Raw genomic sequence first — 16,192 nt, 5'->3', positions numbered from 1 at the left:
TGCGCCAGAACGTTCACTGCGGTGTCTTGCGCTGCGCATGGACGCATGTTTAATGTAGGTAAAACCATGAATGTAAATACAAATATTTTTACGGCAGAGGCATATGGCATTTTTCTGGTTGTAAGTCGGATAGTTGAACATCATATTCCTAAATCCATCATCTATACAGATTCGCTGAGCGTCGTCCGTGCATTTTCATCGGGAAAGTCATCCAAAAACCATATCATTATTCTTGTCTTCAAATCAATTATAGATAGCTTATTCTTCCATCCTTGGGGTGACTGTGTTGGGTGCCAGGCCACTCTGGCATTGGTGGAAATGAACTGGCGGATGAAATGGCCCCCAATGCTGCACTCCGAAACTCAGTAAATATAACAACACTACCTTACACAGACCTCAAGCCACACATAAGACAGCAACTCCGAAAAACTTGGGAAACAGACTGGAGTGAACAAACAGACAACGAACTACACGTAATAAAAGCACTCTTGGGACAATACACTACTGACTCACACAACAGGTACATTGAAGTTACCTTAGCTAGGTTACGGTTAGGCTATACGCATGTAACGCACTCGCACCTGCTCACGGTATCTCCAAGACCCCTGTTTAGCAGGTGTGGGGAGGGCCTATCCGTGATACACATCCTCATTCAATGCAATGCACTCGACATTACACGACGCAAACACTTCAGAGAACTATACAGACAACATATTTAATTACATCCCTCATACTTTTTAGGAGACGATGCCATGTTTTCTGTTCAGCGCACGTTTAGGTTTCTGCCAGCCGTTCACTTGTTGCAGCTCATCTCATACCACCCATAGTTTTACCCTTGATCCTATACACCAGCCACCTTATTTATCGTTTAACCACTCTTGGTCTTCATCCTGGCCCTGTACACCAGTCGTGCTCATAGTGTTTAATTGATTTTATTCGTGATCCCTCTAACCAATCTTAGTTGTCACCTATTCATCAAAACACTTTCTTGCCGCTCTTTGCACTAGTCGGCCTTGCGCCACTAACGTCCAAACATCGTTATCATCATTCTTCCTCTCTACCCAACCACATGCAATATGTCAGCGTTCAAAATAGCTGTTACAAATCTTTACCCGCGACATCTGGCGTGCTGCAAGGCCACGTACTAGGTGTCTTATGGTTTTTATAGATATCAATGACATTGTTAATGTAATTACTCACCTAGTTCAAACCAGATTGTTTGCGGACAATTGTATTCTGTTTAACGAAATAATTTCCCCCGAGGACAAAATCAAATTAAATTCGGACCTTCCGAACGTCCCCACATGATGCACCAAGTGGAATGTGCAGATAAATGCGGAAAAATCCGTCTGTGTGAAAAGTGCCAAAAAGAAACATAGTTTGTCGTTTTCCTACTAGCTCCCTAATCAACCGATTTTCGAGGTCAGACCGAAACGGGAATGCGAATGCTCAGTCTGTGACCCACACAAGCAAAAAAAAAAAACATTCGGGCTCTGGAAATGATACAGCGCAAAGTGTAGTATTGGGCTAGTTGGTGATTCATCTTAACAATACAGCGCAACAGAAACAAAGACTTAAGCTGAGGCACACAGGACGAGCGCTCGTCAGGAACACAGGAAGTGCACAAGATCAGCGCTCGTCCTGTGTGCCTTAGCTTAATTCTTTGTTTCTGTTGCGCTGTATTGTTATGATGATACAGCTCAAGGCTGTTCGATTTATCTACTCGAAATATCGCATTACTGACTATCTCACTAATCTGATGAAAGAACATGGCATCAAAGCATTGCAATCCGGTCGTAAAATAGAGAGACTAAAATTTCTTCACCAGCTGAAGACCAGCAGACTTGGAATTTAACCGTGATCAGTATATTCAACCATTGACGGCTCGACGTAAACAACATCGACACAGTGCATCACTAACCCCATACAGTGCCAGGACAAACGTGATCAAATTTTCTTTCTTTCCGCGCACCATATCTGAGTGGAGTGATCTGCCCATATCTCTTATCAGCTGCATAGATGCAATTGTTCATTTGGAAAGTTAAGTGATGTGTGTGTGTGTCCTTTCTTTATTTTTCTTTTTTCTATGTTGCTGTATTTGACCCTATGTTGTCAGTGTGTTACACTGCAGTGATTCTGCTCCTCCTGCTTGGACCCCTTGTGGGGTCTGCGGTATGTCACAAATAAAAAAAAGAATGATAAACGACCGTGCGGTATCACTGTAGCTACACGACATGAAAGATCGCTCATAAGCAATTCGAAGTTTGACGACGTGACGAAAGCTGCGCACTATCTTCCGAAGAGGTGGGCGGCTCGTGGAGTTTGCTTCGGTGGTTTTCGATAGTCACAGGCCGGGGAGGTATTCCATTTTTCTCGGCAACGTGGAGTAGCGTATTTCCGGTGTGGTGCGAAGCAAAGCGGTTTTTGGTGCCTGATCGCAACAAGCGCTCAGGCTGGTACGGCGTTTTTGAAGCAATAAGCCATTGTTGTCGAGTGGTCCGCGCAAAAGTGAAATATTGAGTTGGTCACTCCAACTCTGCGCGCACTGAAAACACAAAAACGCCAAAGAGGTGTTCAGAGTTCCAAGCACAGAAGAGGCTGGTTCACAGTGCCGACGGCGGATAGACACCGGAAATGCGAGAAAGAAAGCGTGACGTTAACCAGTAACAGCCAATAGGACTGCCATCGCCGTAATGACGTAATTAAAGCGGGGAATAATCACGGAAATTGAAGAGAGCGTGCTTGGCTTTCTCGCATCTTTCACAGCGATTTGCGACCTTACCGCTGCTTCACGTGCACGTGCAGTATTTGGCTCGGGTATCCCTGGCAGTGTAACCTAAACGTTGCGCAGGTTTATTTGCACTTCTCAAAACGTGTTGCATGGCCCCTTAAGCGAGCTTCAAGAGTGCTGTTTAGTTTCGCCTTACGCATGGACATTTGATTTCTCTAGCTGTGAGGGTTTTTTTAAAGGGACCGTGCAACACTTTCGATAAGCGCTTTCACTCTTTCCTTCACGTCTGGTACCACTGAGAAAGCTATATTTATCGCCACCACGGAGCGGCACTGCATTATTTGCTCGTCGCCCCAGATACGCCTTCGATTTATGCTTTGTTTCTGTGGCTTTTTAAGTTGCTATCGAAAAGCGTTCATTGCTGCAACTGAAGGAAAACCAGCCAAGAGCCGCTACATGCCTCAGTGACGTAATTCGAGCCGTCGAAGAACTTCAAGACCGGGAAAGGGTGAAAAATCTTTTTGAGCGAGTTTACATGTTATCTGATGGGCATAGAGCAGTAATTTTTGGCTGAGGTATGTTGGGTGGCTACGTTCGGCAAGCATTTGATTTCAAAAAAAGTTGAAAAAAACTGTTGCAGGGTCCCTTTACGGCGCAAGCCTTAAGTGCCCCATGCTGCGATAAACCGCCGTTGTTATTGTTGTTTTTGTTGTTGTTGTTGTCCGGTCTAGAAAACGGCCGTCGCTCAAGGCGTAAAAAAAAGGATAGTTCCGATGGGATTTGTACCCGGATCTGCGCAGGAGTCGCCCGGTGTGCTTCGTGGACGGGTACACTAAAAACACGTTTTAACGAAGTCGAAGGGGCGCCGTAATTACTTCGCGATATACATTATTTCGTTATATAAATTATAACAGTTTACGGGAGTGAATGATCCGTTGGCTGCACAATTAACTATAAGCATGCATAGAGGGAAACCGCCTCGCGGCCCAGTGTACCGCTACGCGACTTAGCATGCAACGGAAATTGAATAGAGCACAAATATTTTGCTTGCCCAACTGCGCACACTGCATTTTTATTGTCCGCCAAACATAGCTGGGAAGACGTCTGCAATGCTGCTTTGTTTCGGACATTGCAAGCGAAAGAATTTCTTTTCAGTGGTGGCCCATGCGTGGATGCCGTGTACACGGTCGCAATGGGTGCCTCGAGTGCCTGCGACGACGTTGGCACGTCGTGTGTGCACGAGAGACCATGGCGTACCTTCGTCGCTTGCGTTGGTTTGTCCAATGACCATAACATCGTCGGTCGCCTCCTTCGTCGTTTACTGCGTCGGCATAGGCGTTAACGGAAACCACCTTGCGCCGCTTCTCAATGCCGTCACGTGGCCCTCACGCGTGCTCGCTCCTCCCCGTTGGGAGAGCGAGGAAGGAGGCTCGCTCGCATGGAGGCTCGCTCGGCCACACGTAGCGTGGCTGCGCAGGGCCGTGAGGTCGATGCGAGAATTTTGAAAGAGCCGCGGTGAACGAGTGTTGAACTCTACAGAATATTTCATGCACCGTGGTCGTTGTTTTATTGGTGGGGGGACGGGCGGGGGGGGGGGGGGGGGGGGGCGAGACTAATATACTTCGTTATATCCATTCACAGGTCAATTTTGCTTCGTTACAACGACGTTTCAACTGCATTGTTCTCTATGGGGATTTCAAGGGGAATGTTGTTTACTTCGTTATATACATTATTTCGTTATATACTGTTACGTTATCAGGAGCTTTGGGTGTATTTCTGTTTTCATTATTACCGCACGTTGCCAATGAGAACAAATTTGTTGTCGTTGTTCCTGTCTTTGTGGCGCATACAAAATTGGCCTGGAATTTAAAGTTTTGAGGGAAAATGTGACAAATCCACAATATCCACAAAACTGTCAATGGGGAAAGTAACAATTGTAGAATAGTGCGTACCGCAGGACACCTGAACGTGATGGTGCGTGAGTATAAAAGAGGTGCACATCACCCGCGCAGAATTTTGATTCTAGGGAAACTGTGGCTTGTGACAGTCTGCTTGCTTGCGAAATTCCCCCCGTAAGACGAAGAAACTAACACGAAGAAATACACGCAAGCGCCGTGTAGCCGAAGACTAGCCAATCGCACTAATTCACACCGAACGATGAAGAAGCTACAGCGGAGAAAAAGAGATGCAGATACGACGACGCGACAGTAGGTTGTGTTCTAACAACCACTTATCACTCGACAAGACGACCATCAGTACAAAGTTGGCATACTCAGCAACCGGACAAACTACCATTTCAACTCGTCCATTCCTAAAACCAGCTTTGACTGGAACCACCTCCCCACCTTCCATAGTTAATCCAGTCAATTTCCATAATTAATCCAGTCAATATGAAAGTTGATATTACTGTCCATATTACCTGAATTTTCTTTTTCTATCATTCTCGTTTTGTGTGTTTTTCGTAGTTTAGTATCAGTCCTGCTGTGTTGTTTCCGAGCGTGGAAAACGTTTTATTACCTTTATTTCTTTCTTTTTGTTGTTTATATTTCTAGTTGATGTGTATAGTTCAAATAGTAAATAGGTTTCCTATGCGTAACCAAACTCCTGCTGCATTGCCTGTAGAGTGTTTCACCCCCACTCCTCTATGTAATGCCCATATTTCTTGAGAGTAAACAAATAAATATATTTAAAAATTGTAAGAAAAATCGAAATAAAACGTCGATATAAAAATACACACCGTAAGTGTGGACTAAGCTCCGTCATTAGCTCTTCATTAATAACATGAGGAGGGGAATACTGAACACATTTTTCTGGTATTAATGACGTCTGCCGCACAACCCGCAGAAAGAGGTGCTGAGAACGTCCCCGCGAAATGTTTTCACAGGACCGTACCATAACAAAGGAAATAATGCTGATAATTCTCTGTAACTAACCACGACGACCCACAAGAGAATATGCAAGAGAACGAGTTACGAGCAGCGCGGTTTGCAATAACGAGCGCCATGGGGGTTATCGTGCGTCATCTTACGCAAAGTAAACGCAGGGTTCCACGATGTTTGCTTTCACTGATTGCGTGCCCGCACGTTTCAGGCTTATTATTAGGCAAACGACGTTGTTGGTAAAAATTTGTTTAGTATTGTGCAGTTATTTGTGCATCCACTTATAAAAGTGTCGCACCCTCGCGGCGCTGTTTGGTGGGTCTTTCTTGATTCCAGCGGAGGGCTGACCACCCTAGAAACAAGTGTTCACTTATGCATTCTGGGTGGCGCTCACGGGCAGTTGCTGGTGGTTACACCGGACAGTTTATGGTTCTACTGTCAGTACGAGGAATTTTCAGATTGCGAAGCAGGTAATGCGTGAAACCGGAGGACACGGGAACACAGAAAAAAGGGGTTGATGATGCCGGGATCCCTCCTGCTGAGTTATTTTGGATAGACAACTAACTGTTCCCAACCTAACTCTTACCTCTGAATACTCATCCGATTCAAGCGTAGCACCATGTTTATGCGGCTTGGACGTCTTCTCTCAGAACGACGATGAGGTATTTTGCAAGGGGCCTTAAGAAGAATAAAGATAGAGAAATATATTTTCAGGTATTCGGTGCAAGCCAGGTCCTTTTCGCGAATTTGGAAAGCGTTTTTTGGTGTTTTAACAATGGAGCTGTTTAAGCTCGAGTTATTCCGTGCCTGGCGTTGCCCAAAACTCAGCGCAACAACGTAAAGAGAAGGAAAATGGCTGGTAACGGAGTGTGAGAAAAAGTGGCGAGGAGAAAATGAGTTGACGAGCAGGTGTGGGAGTGGCGTGTCGCGCCGCAGATGTTCGCGCAGGGAAGCGCGCGTCGGGGATTGGGTGGGAGTAGTCATTACGTAATCTCTGACTTGCAGGTGTTCTAGTTGAGAGAGATGGAGTGCGCTAGGCGGCATCAGCGTCCGATCTTTAACTCTTGGGTACCTCATAAACACTACAAAAATTTTGTGTAAGAGATTGTTGCGCAACTGAAAAAGTGAGGTCCAGCGCGTGCTAATATAGAGGGCACGTGCAGCCACAAAATACCACAGCACGGCATTCCGGACTTGCGGATGCCCCCCCCCCCTCTCACCCCCCTCCTACGCACAGGGGCGGTGCTCTCATAATGCTGCATCAAAGAGCTCTCAATTAAAAATGTTTATTCTCTCTATCACTCCCAATGAATATGCAAGTATTTTGCATGTCAACATAGAATTACATCTCGTCGGGATAGAGAAAGAGAGAGTAGACGAGCATTACGTAAGAATACTAGAGGATATCTACAATGGGTCCACAGCTACCATCGTCCTCCATTAGGAGAGCAGTATATCACCTATAAAGAAAGGCGTCAGACAAGGAGACACAATCTCTGCAATGTTATTAACAGCATGTTTCCAAGAAGTATTCAGAACATTGGGGGTAAGGGTTAATGGAGAGTACGTCGGTAACCTCAGATTTGCTGATGACGTTGCCTTGTTAAGTATCTCGGGGAAGGAATTGCAAAGCGTGCGTACCGCACTGGACAGAGTAGAACCGTGCGCCAGAAAGTAATATGCCGAAAACTACAGTAATGTTTAAAAACCTTGAGAGAGTAAAGCGCTTTGAGATAGGTAGCGAAGCACTGGAATGGGTAAGCGAATATATCTACTTAGGTCAAGTAGTGACCCCGGATCCCAACCATAGGGCAGAGATAATTCAAAGGATAAAAATGGTGTGGAGCGCACTCGGCAGGTATTTTCAGGTAATGAATGGCAGCCTACCATTGTCCCTGAAGAAGAAAGAGTATGCCAGCTGCATCTTACCGGTACTCAGCTACGGGGCGGAAACTTGGAGGTTGACTGAGAGGGTTCAACTTAAATTGTGAACGACTCAGCGGGCAATGGAGCGGAAGATTATAGGTGTAACATTAAGGGACAAGAAGAAAGCGGAGTGAGTCAGGGAACAAACGCGTGTTAAGGATATATCAGTAGAACTTAAGAGGAAATGGACGTGGGCAGGGCATGTAATTTGAATTAAGCATTTCTTGCCCAATGACTTACGCCTGGGCCTATACAGATTGCAGAGGGAGTAAATATTTGTTAAAAGTTAAACTAAATGACAATATTTCCCGCGTGCTTGAGTAAACATGGCTTAGCAACGGTTGAAAACCGCAGCACAACGAACGAACGAAAAAAAAACACATTAAAAACACAACTGACCCCGAGACGCAAATAAATAATAACAACTGAGGCCTGGCTCAGAAGGAAACTATAAAACATAAAGAAACAGTCCATAACGCGGTTGAAATAAAATAGATGTTATTTTGGCGGTTGGTCCAATGAACACGGCAATGTGTCCATGAAACAGGTTTCATTCAGGCGTTAGCTCTTCATGGATACATGCAAAACTATGTCGGTGGGGCAAAATTTATCTCGTTGGGAGATTTCAATGTGCCGGCCATTGACTGGGAAACAGTGCAATTCCCATAAGCAGGCTCGGAAATACTTCTTGATATAATTTTGTCTTTAAACCTGAGTCAGATCGTAAGGAAAGCGACACGTGTGCAAGAAACAAAATCAAATGTACTCGACCTGGTTTTTACAAGCAACCACTTCCCACCAAATGACACGAAAATAGAAATATTGACCGGTATATCATACCACAAACTAATTTTATGTACCGCCCCCATTCAAAGAGGCAAAACTGATTCGATGTCACAGACCACATTTTCCGATTTTGCTAACACTAGCGATACAACCATAATTGATTATATTACCTTCCAGGTAGATTCCTTTGTGTATGCTTCAGATCAACAGTCCACCGACATAAAAATACTGTGGCAATCATTCAAAAGCATTGTACTGTATTGAATTTACAACTACGTACCAGTAAAAACAAAAACAACGAATAGGCATAACCCGTGGGTAACAACAGTTGTCATCCATGCTAAACGGAGGGTTAAGACTTGGGGAATCGTTGAAGAACAAACCAAATCTTTGTAGAAATATTTTTTGTACTGCCTGCGCTGACATGAAATCGAGGAGCATTAGAGCCAAATGTCACTATCTGAAAACCGTCCTTCCAAGCTTTATTAAAACTCGCTCAGAAAATTTTGGGACTACCTTAATCCAAAAAAAAAAAACGGACCACCAAACCATCAACAGGACCAAACCGCATAGCAGCTGAATCCTTGAATACATACGTTACACCTGTTTTCTCTATCGATGATGGTAAACTACTTCATGTTGAATCACCTGAAGAAAACCATCTTGAACCAGTCACTGTAACTGAAACAGGCGTACTGAAACTTTTGCTAAGCCTTTATGTAAGAAAAAGCCCTTGCCCTAACCTAACCAGCGTCTACGAAGGTATGGCGAGTGGATAGAAAAGAATTTATGTATTATTTTCAGCAATTCACTCTTCACGTGTGCTGTTCCAAGAGAATGGAAGAAGGCACAAATAATCCCAATACCTAAATCTGGAAACAATAATGATTCACGGTTAGCGAAATTTTGGAACACATAATTCTTAAACAAATTGGACTACTTACCTTGAACGGAAACGCTTTATGTCGTCGTGTCAACATGGGTTTTGTAGAGGGGTATCGACGGTAACTTAGCTGGCTAGTCTGATACACGACTTCATTGGTAACCACAAACAGGTAGACTTCATTCTATTAAACTTCTCAAAAGCTTTCGATCGTGTCTCGCACAAAAAATTAACTAAGAAACTTGAGTTAGCTATAAAGCGCTGGACACATGTACGACTGGTGCACGCGATTCGCATGCGACTGATCGTTACGATTGATCGTTAGGACCTGTTTTGCCGTCGTTCGCTGGTCGGAGGAGGCTCACAACGAGCGACTGGCAAACCAGATGCAGTCGTACCGTCGTTGACATCGTCGTGAGCCACAGCCAATGAGAGCCCGCTGAACCCGCAACCGGCTTGCGTTGCTCGGGCGCTCTGGCCGCTCGGGTGATGGGAACTTTAGGCTTAGCATCCTGGCGGATCTTTGATAGCCGCTATCTGTGCAACTGCGAATGGCAATCCGTAACACAACTTTTCACCACACTATCATCCCCTTTCTCGCATGGGGAACTTTATTTAAGCTATAACTGCCATTTGAGCGATCGGTGACCAAGACATCTGCGTAGCCTGTTTCGATGCTTCCGCGCAGGTATTGCCATTTCTCGGCCGGTCAGCGTAGGCTTGCATCGCGGCAGATAATCTGGTCGCCGCTTTAAAAACAAGCCCTGACAATAATCCCTAGCACAATTTTTCACCACACTAACACCTACTTTCTCGCATGTGGAACTTCATTTTAACGATCAGATTGATTCAGAAGAGCAGCGACAAGCGGTTGCTACCCTGGTCTGCGCCGTTTCGCGCCGCCGAGTGTTCCGAGCTGGCAGGTGCGGCCGGCGTGTGCGCGGACTGTTTCCGAAGGCAGAAAACGCTTCACGATTGCCTGCTTTATCCATTTCTTGCGAACAAACGCGCGGAATCTACAAATTCAGGTCAGCGTTCGTCGTAGTTGACCATGGAGCAAAAACAGTGGGCGGAGCGATGCCGACGACGCATCTCATGCGCGCATCGGACCATCTGTCTCAAATTCACGCGCGCGACTAGTCGTGGCGACAGTCGTAACGATCAGTCGCATGCGAATCGCGTGTACCAATCGTACATGCGTCTTGCGCTTAAGAAATTGCTCGGTTACTGACTGGAATAAATATTACCTCTCTGATAGGACACAGTACGTGGAGATATACAATGAAACGTCCTCAATAGCAGCAGTAACTTCCAGAGTACCTCAAGTCAACGTCCTATCTTTGCTGTTTCTTATATTTATTAATCACTTGCCCCTAATCATTCCCGTGAACGTAAAGCTTTCGCAGATGAATGCCTACAATATAATGAAATCAACTCCAACGACGATCATATAGCGCTATACAATGCGTTGGAAGAAGTATCAAGCAGATGCGCTAATTGGGAAATGACAAAGCGAAAAAAATCCGCCTTGCTGAAAAAAAAGACAGGTCTGAATATTCCTACGCCATTATTAACATAGCACTGACACGAGTATACGACTATGAATACCTCGGCTTCACAATAACCAAGGATCTTAGGTGGGATTCTCACATATCGATAGTAACTTCGGCCGCGTTACGGGGATCGATGCTTTTTAGACGAAGGCTTCGGTTAGCCCCTGCAGAAACAAAATCATATTTCATATGAAACTTTCATCAGAGGTGTGTTAGAGTACGCCAATATTGTTGGGTTTCACTTTACTATTACTCAAATTAAGAAATTAGAAGGCAGACAGCGGAAAGCAATGACGTTTGTTTACAACAAATTACCGCTATATGAGTCGCCCACTGAAAAGCTGGAATACTAACACTTCAAAACAGAGCGAAGCTTGCACGATTAAGATTCATGTTCAGTTGATTCATGGCCAGATAACGATTAATAAATCCGAATACATTTCCACGACACAAACACAAATGACTCGCCACACGCATTCCGAAATGCTTAACGAGTGTTCCTTTCACACAGACTAATTTAGATATTCATTCTTCCCATTAGCAACAAGGGAATGGAACAGTCCTTCCATAACAAACTGAACTTTATTAGATCATTTTCCGCTTTAGTAAAAGAGCACGGACAAGAAGACAATGTTTAACCCTTTCTCTTCTGAATTCTGTAAATTATTCATGTTCTGTACGTCTTTTGATGTCTGTGTAATATAACTAAAGAAATATTGATATCTGCTTGTCACAGGTTGTTGCTGTCATGGTAGTTTTCATCTAAATATTGTGGGATTTGTTTTTTTGTACGCTACGTCATAGTAAATACGATAGGAAATGTGTTATTCGTACCTAGCTGTTTCTGTTCTTTCAATGTTGAAATTCCACCTAACCAAGCGATTATCCAGTGTTGAAAAGTGTTTAGTCCTTAAAATGTATCTCCCTCATGTATACGTGTTAGGACACCTTGAAAGTGCAAATGATTGTTTTGTATTGTTCATTTTTTATAAAATGCCCTTTCGGCTGAAATTCCAAATTGGATTGGCAGTATCTGTTAATAAATAAATAAATAAATAAATAAATAAATAAATAAATAAATAAATAAATAAATAAATAAATAAATAAATAAATAAATAAATAAATAAATAAATAAATAAATAAATAAAAATGAAATACATACATAAAAATAAAAAACAAGGTTTTTTAAAAGGGCATCAAGACAAAATGCAAGTTTATTCAAAACATTGCGTGTTCTATAGAGCCCCAGCGCTTGTCCGAAAGCAAATGATGCTTTATTCACTGCGGAATTAATCAGTCTGAGCTAAAATGTTGATTCTCGCGCCAAAACGTGTGTATGAACGACGTTTGCAATGACGTCATAAGGACAGGTCTTTGAACTAAACTTGGTGTGGAGCGGAGACTTGCTTACTGTTAGTCAACCTAGATGGCTTTTTTTTTGTTTTCCTTTGTTTTTTTTTTTTTTTTTAGATTTCCAAACTGATTTATTTCGACGAAGTTTCGGTTTGTCTGGCTTGTTTTTGTTCATGGAGAAAATATTCGTTTCATGAAACATGGTGCTCGCTCGACAAATATGGTCACGTAAGACACCTTCGCTTGCGCCAATCGGCCAGCGTCGTCTGACACAACCTCAAAACCGCGCAGTGCTGCGCATCTAAACGAAGCATAGGGCATCAGTACGCATCGGTACTTATATGTTTACGTGTGCGTTCTTAACTTCCACTGTTTGTCCCATCATCCCTCCTAACATAAAAAGAATGTACCCATATTTAAGCGCAAATAGTCCGTTCGGCAAGCTTATAAGTTCTGCCGAATTTGAGTTTGCTTTTTCCGGCCTACGCCAATCGCAGACTGGCTGCTATGGCATCATATGTTGGAAATGAGCTATCGGGTCGTATGGCCATTTCTTTTTTCCTAATAATACAGCTTATTTGAGCGAAAGTTTCGTTAAAAGTGAAGTCAGCATGATTCTAACGAGGCAGTCTATTAAATGAACCAAATCTGCATTTTGTCTGCATGGCCCCGTTAAGGGCCGCAAAACCGACCCTGCACGGAATCCAACAGCAAGAAATCATAGGGTACACTTTAATAATAATGTTTCAAGTTAGATACACATTTGCGCGAGCTCTCTTTGCCTTCTCGCTGTTCTTATATGTTTCTTGCTCGGAACGGCTTGGCCATGATTCGCGGAGCCCAGAAAAAGATGCAAACTCAAAATTTTGACATCGTGCAGTATGGGAATGCACGTTTTTGAAATTGTTCGCTCAGCTTCCTTTCATTATAAAACCGTGGATGCATTAGAAGAAACCGGCATTTCGTCTTAAATTTTGTAAAGGGTGCACAGACGATTCTTTTGTTGGGACAACTAATTGGAGGTGTGGGACGAACCGGATCGGGCACGGAACTTCAGTACAATTCCTCCGGGAGTATACACACGCGATACTTATGGTGAGTTATGTTTGACTGACTAATTGGACAGGTATTCTTTTTCTTGGCGACCCACGCTCACCACAACTTGCGAAAAATATTTCCTCTCTAAAAGGAGTCAAAGAGTTTGAAATACAAATATAAAAAGACATATATATGGCGCTATACTCGTAAGTCTTAAATCACATTTCTATGCCGCACTCAGGGCGCGCAAGATTTCTGCTAGTGTGCCCATGCATGTATTGCTCTTGTCGTTATTCTCAGCTTAGGGTTGCATCTGTTGTGAGAGAACGTGCTGGGGATAGGCGGGTTTCGGCGAGCAGACGGGTTTAGGCGGCTTCGTTCCCCAGCAACCCGCACAAAGTTTAAATACGATTGCCAAGAAGGAAGGCTTTCTAAGCGGAAGGCGTGTTGTTTTTCGTTCCGGCAGAAACACCGAAAGGGTTTGGCGAATACCATGCCGAGAAAGAAATAAAAACACCTTGTTGTCTTTTTCCCGCATTTGTGGTTAAGCTCACCTCAAATGCGCTTCCCGGAATTCGAGGCACGTTATAAGCTCGTCTTCGCATTTTTTATTCTTCGAGAATCCAAAATATGGGTCAGAGCACAGCGAATTCGACAAAAAATTGTAGCGTTCACTGACAAAGCATCTCTTACGTTCACAAATATTTTCCAATTCGCTGTTCCATTTTGGCCTGGAATGGTTTGCAGCTGTGTTTATAGAATGCTCTGTGAAAACAAAAATGTGGTAATTGCTCTAAAGCGTTTTTAGTGTGTGCGATATTTTAGCACCGGGTGCGGGATATGCTGGGCTTTTTCTGGGAATTTCCAACCAATTTTAATTGGGTTGCTGGGAAGTGTTGTTACCTGAAAATGTACGCGAAAATTTAAGAAGTGTTGTTACCTGGAAACTGGGCACAGCCAAACGTTGCAGTATTCCGCTGTGTTGCGCACGGAATTTTTGGCTGCCTTCATGAATGATGGAAATCAAGCGAACAGATAACAATATCGTTTATCTTCTCATTACGGCTAACCAGAATACATTTAATCTTGTTATTACGGCTAACCAGAGTAAATTTAATCTTGTTATTACGGCTAACCAGAGTACATTTAATCTTGTTATTACGGCTAACCAGAGTAAATTTAATCTTGTTATTACGGCTAACCAGAGTACATTTAATCTTGTTATTACGGCTAACCAGAGTACATTTATTGCGTTTTACTGACTTCTTTGGGGCACTAGACGGTGCCCCAAAGAAGTCAGGTCACTTACCAGCATATTCACAAATGTAACTTAAGTGTCACTTCTGTCTTTTGGGAGATTTCGGTGCCTTAACGCTTTTCAAAAACCAAACATTTGATGAAAGAACGCTTTTTCATGAACTTGGTTCTCTTCTCCGCACTCAAGATTGTTGAGACGGTGCTAGCTGGGATACTTTACGGGGCGACGACATTATTCTTTCTCACCAGCGGAGACGGCATTTAAAATTGTGCGCTTTTCTCCAAAAGGCAAAATTTTCGTTTTCTGGTAGCAGAACTCATCATCTCCGACGAAGCGATACCACAGATAGCAGTAGAAACGCGCGAGCACACCCTGATGGGCAGGCCTAGCACCTCAAAACGTAAGTCTCGAACCGACACTGTACTCACATGTGGAAATGCACGGTAGATTGCGGTGCGGGCGAAGAAAATGTTAAGTGCAGCTACCCTTGCTACGTGGTGTGGTGACAGGCTACACAAGATAAAACCATAAGTGTCTGCTACGTTAGCCATCTCCACTCATCATCATAATCATGACTAATTTCGTGCTTAGGTGATTCTAGACGTTTTTGTAGCTGCGGGATTCTTACAATAGTGGTAGCATTCACTAAAATAGTACATTTCTAGTGCCCATTTTTCAGTAAAAGTGCAAGAAACAATGACTGATCCGGGTTGGCGAATTCGCTACATCCAGGTTAACCACAGCAATGCCTTCACTACACAGAAGTCGCAAACACATGGGATTCAACGGCGGTGGAAATGGGATATCGAAAAACCTCGTTAAATCCATGAACTGGGTGCATAGAAATTAGTTAGATCTGCGTTTAACTGTAACCCTTTATTCACGAAGAATAGGTGCTCAAAAGCGTTGCATCAATAAATTATATGCACTGCATCTTAAATTCGAATCTTTATACATTTTCTGCTGTTTCAAATGCCGTATTTAAAGCAACATTCCAAAAAATCAGCGCTTCCTAGATTTCTCAATTAAAATTGTATGGATGCCTCAACTGTGCTGGAAAGGTTGGCAGGAACCACATTAGCATGTACTCAGGAAAAAGTCTGAAATCGGGATAAATGCGATTCGACTTCAGCTTCCTTTAAAGCAACGGTATCCGAGAAAGCAAGCAAATATTCACGAAAAATCGGGCGGGACGTGCGTTTCTTAGTTTCTGCCGGTATCAGCATTCGCGGCTTTGGCTGCCACGCGAAATTCGACCGTCAGGCGGAAAACTGTTTTCCCTTGCGAGAAAACGCCCCGAGCGCTCGAAGGGCACCCGCTTCAACCCACCGCATGTCACACTAAAAGGGTTCCCATTTTACCCGGCCCGTTTCTTCTATCAACGTTTCCGGAAGAAATAGAACCCCCCTTCTTTAGGTGAACGGGACGGAATTATCGTTACGAGCAAACACGGCAATTGGGAAGCCTCTCATTTTGGGGTCATTGTTTGAGAGTTTTACATAACGGCGACATTCGTAAGTCGCAGGTACTCCCTTCACGGGTTGCTCGACGAACGACAGTGCCGACAGGGACCAGCAAATAGAAATCTGCACAACTGCATGACCACGTATAATTGGGCCAAGCATTCCCGCTGGCTACCATGCAGGTGTGCCGGCATGCAGGGGTGGGCCTAAGGGTCTTAAAAAGAGTCCCTACCAGTACAGCGCGATTGACGACTGTAGCAGAACGCAAAGATCTCCAAAAAGATTCCCGTTTTCATACGGGGCATGGCAGGCAACTTATGGG

This window comes from Haemaphysalis longicornis, unplaced genomic scaffold, assembly GCF_048455015.1.
Source record: "Haemaphysalis longicornis isolate Haplotype H1 unplaced genomic scaffold, Haemaphysalis longicornis Haplotype H1 scaffold_47, whole genome shotgun sequence".
NCBI classification, from domain to species: Eukaryota; Metazoa; Arthropoda; class Arachnida; order Ixodida; family Ixodidae; genus Haemaphysalis; species Haemaphysalis longicornis.
The sequence above is the reverse complement of the archived record's forward strand: the minus strand, read 5'-3'. Positions refer to the sequence as shown.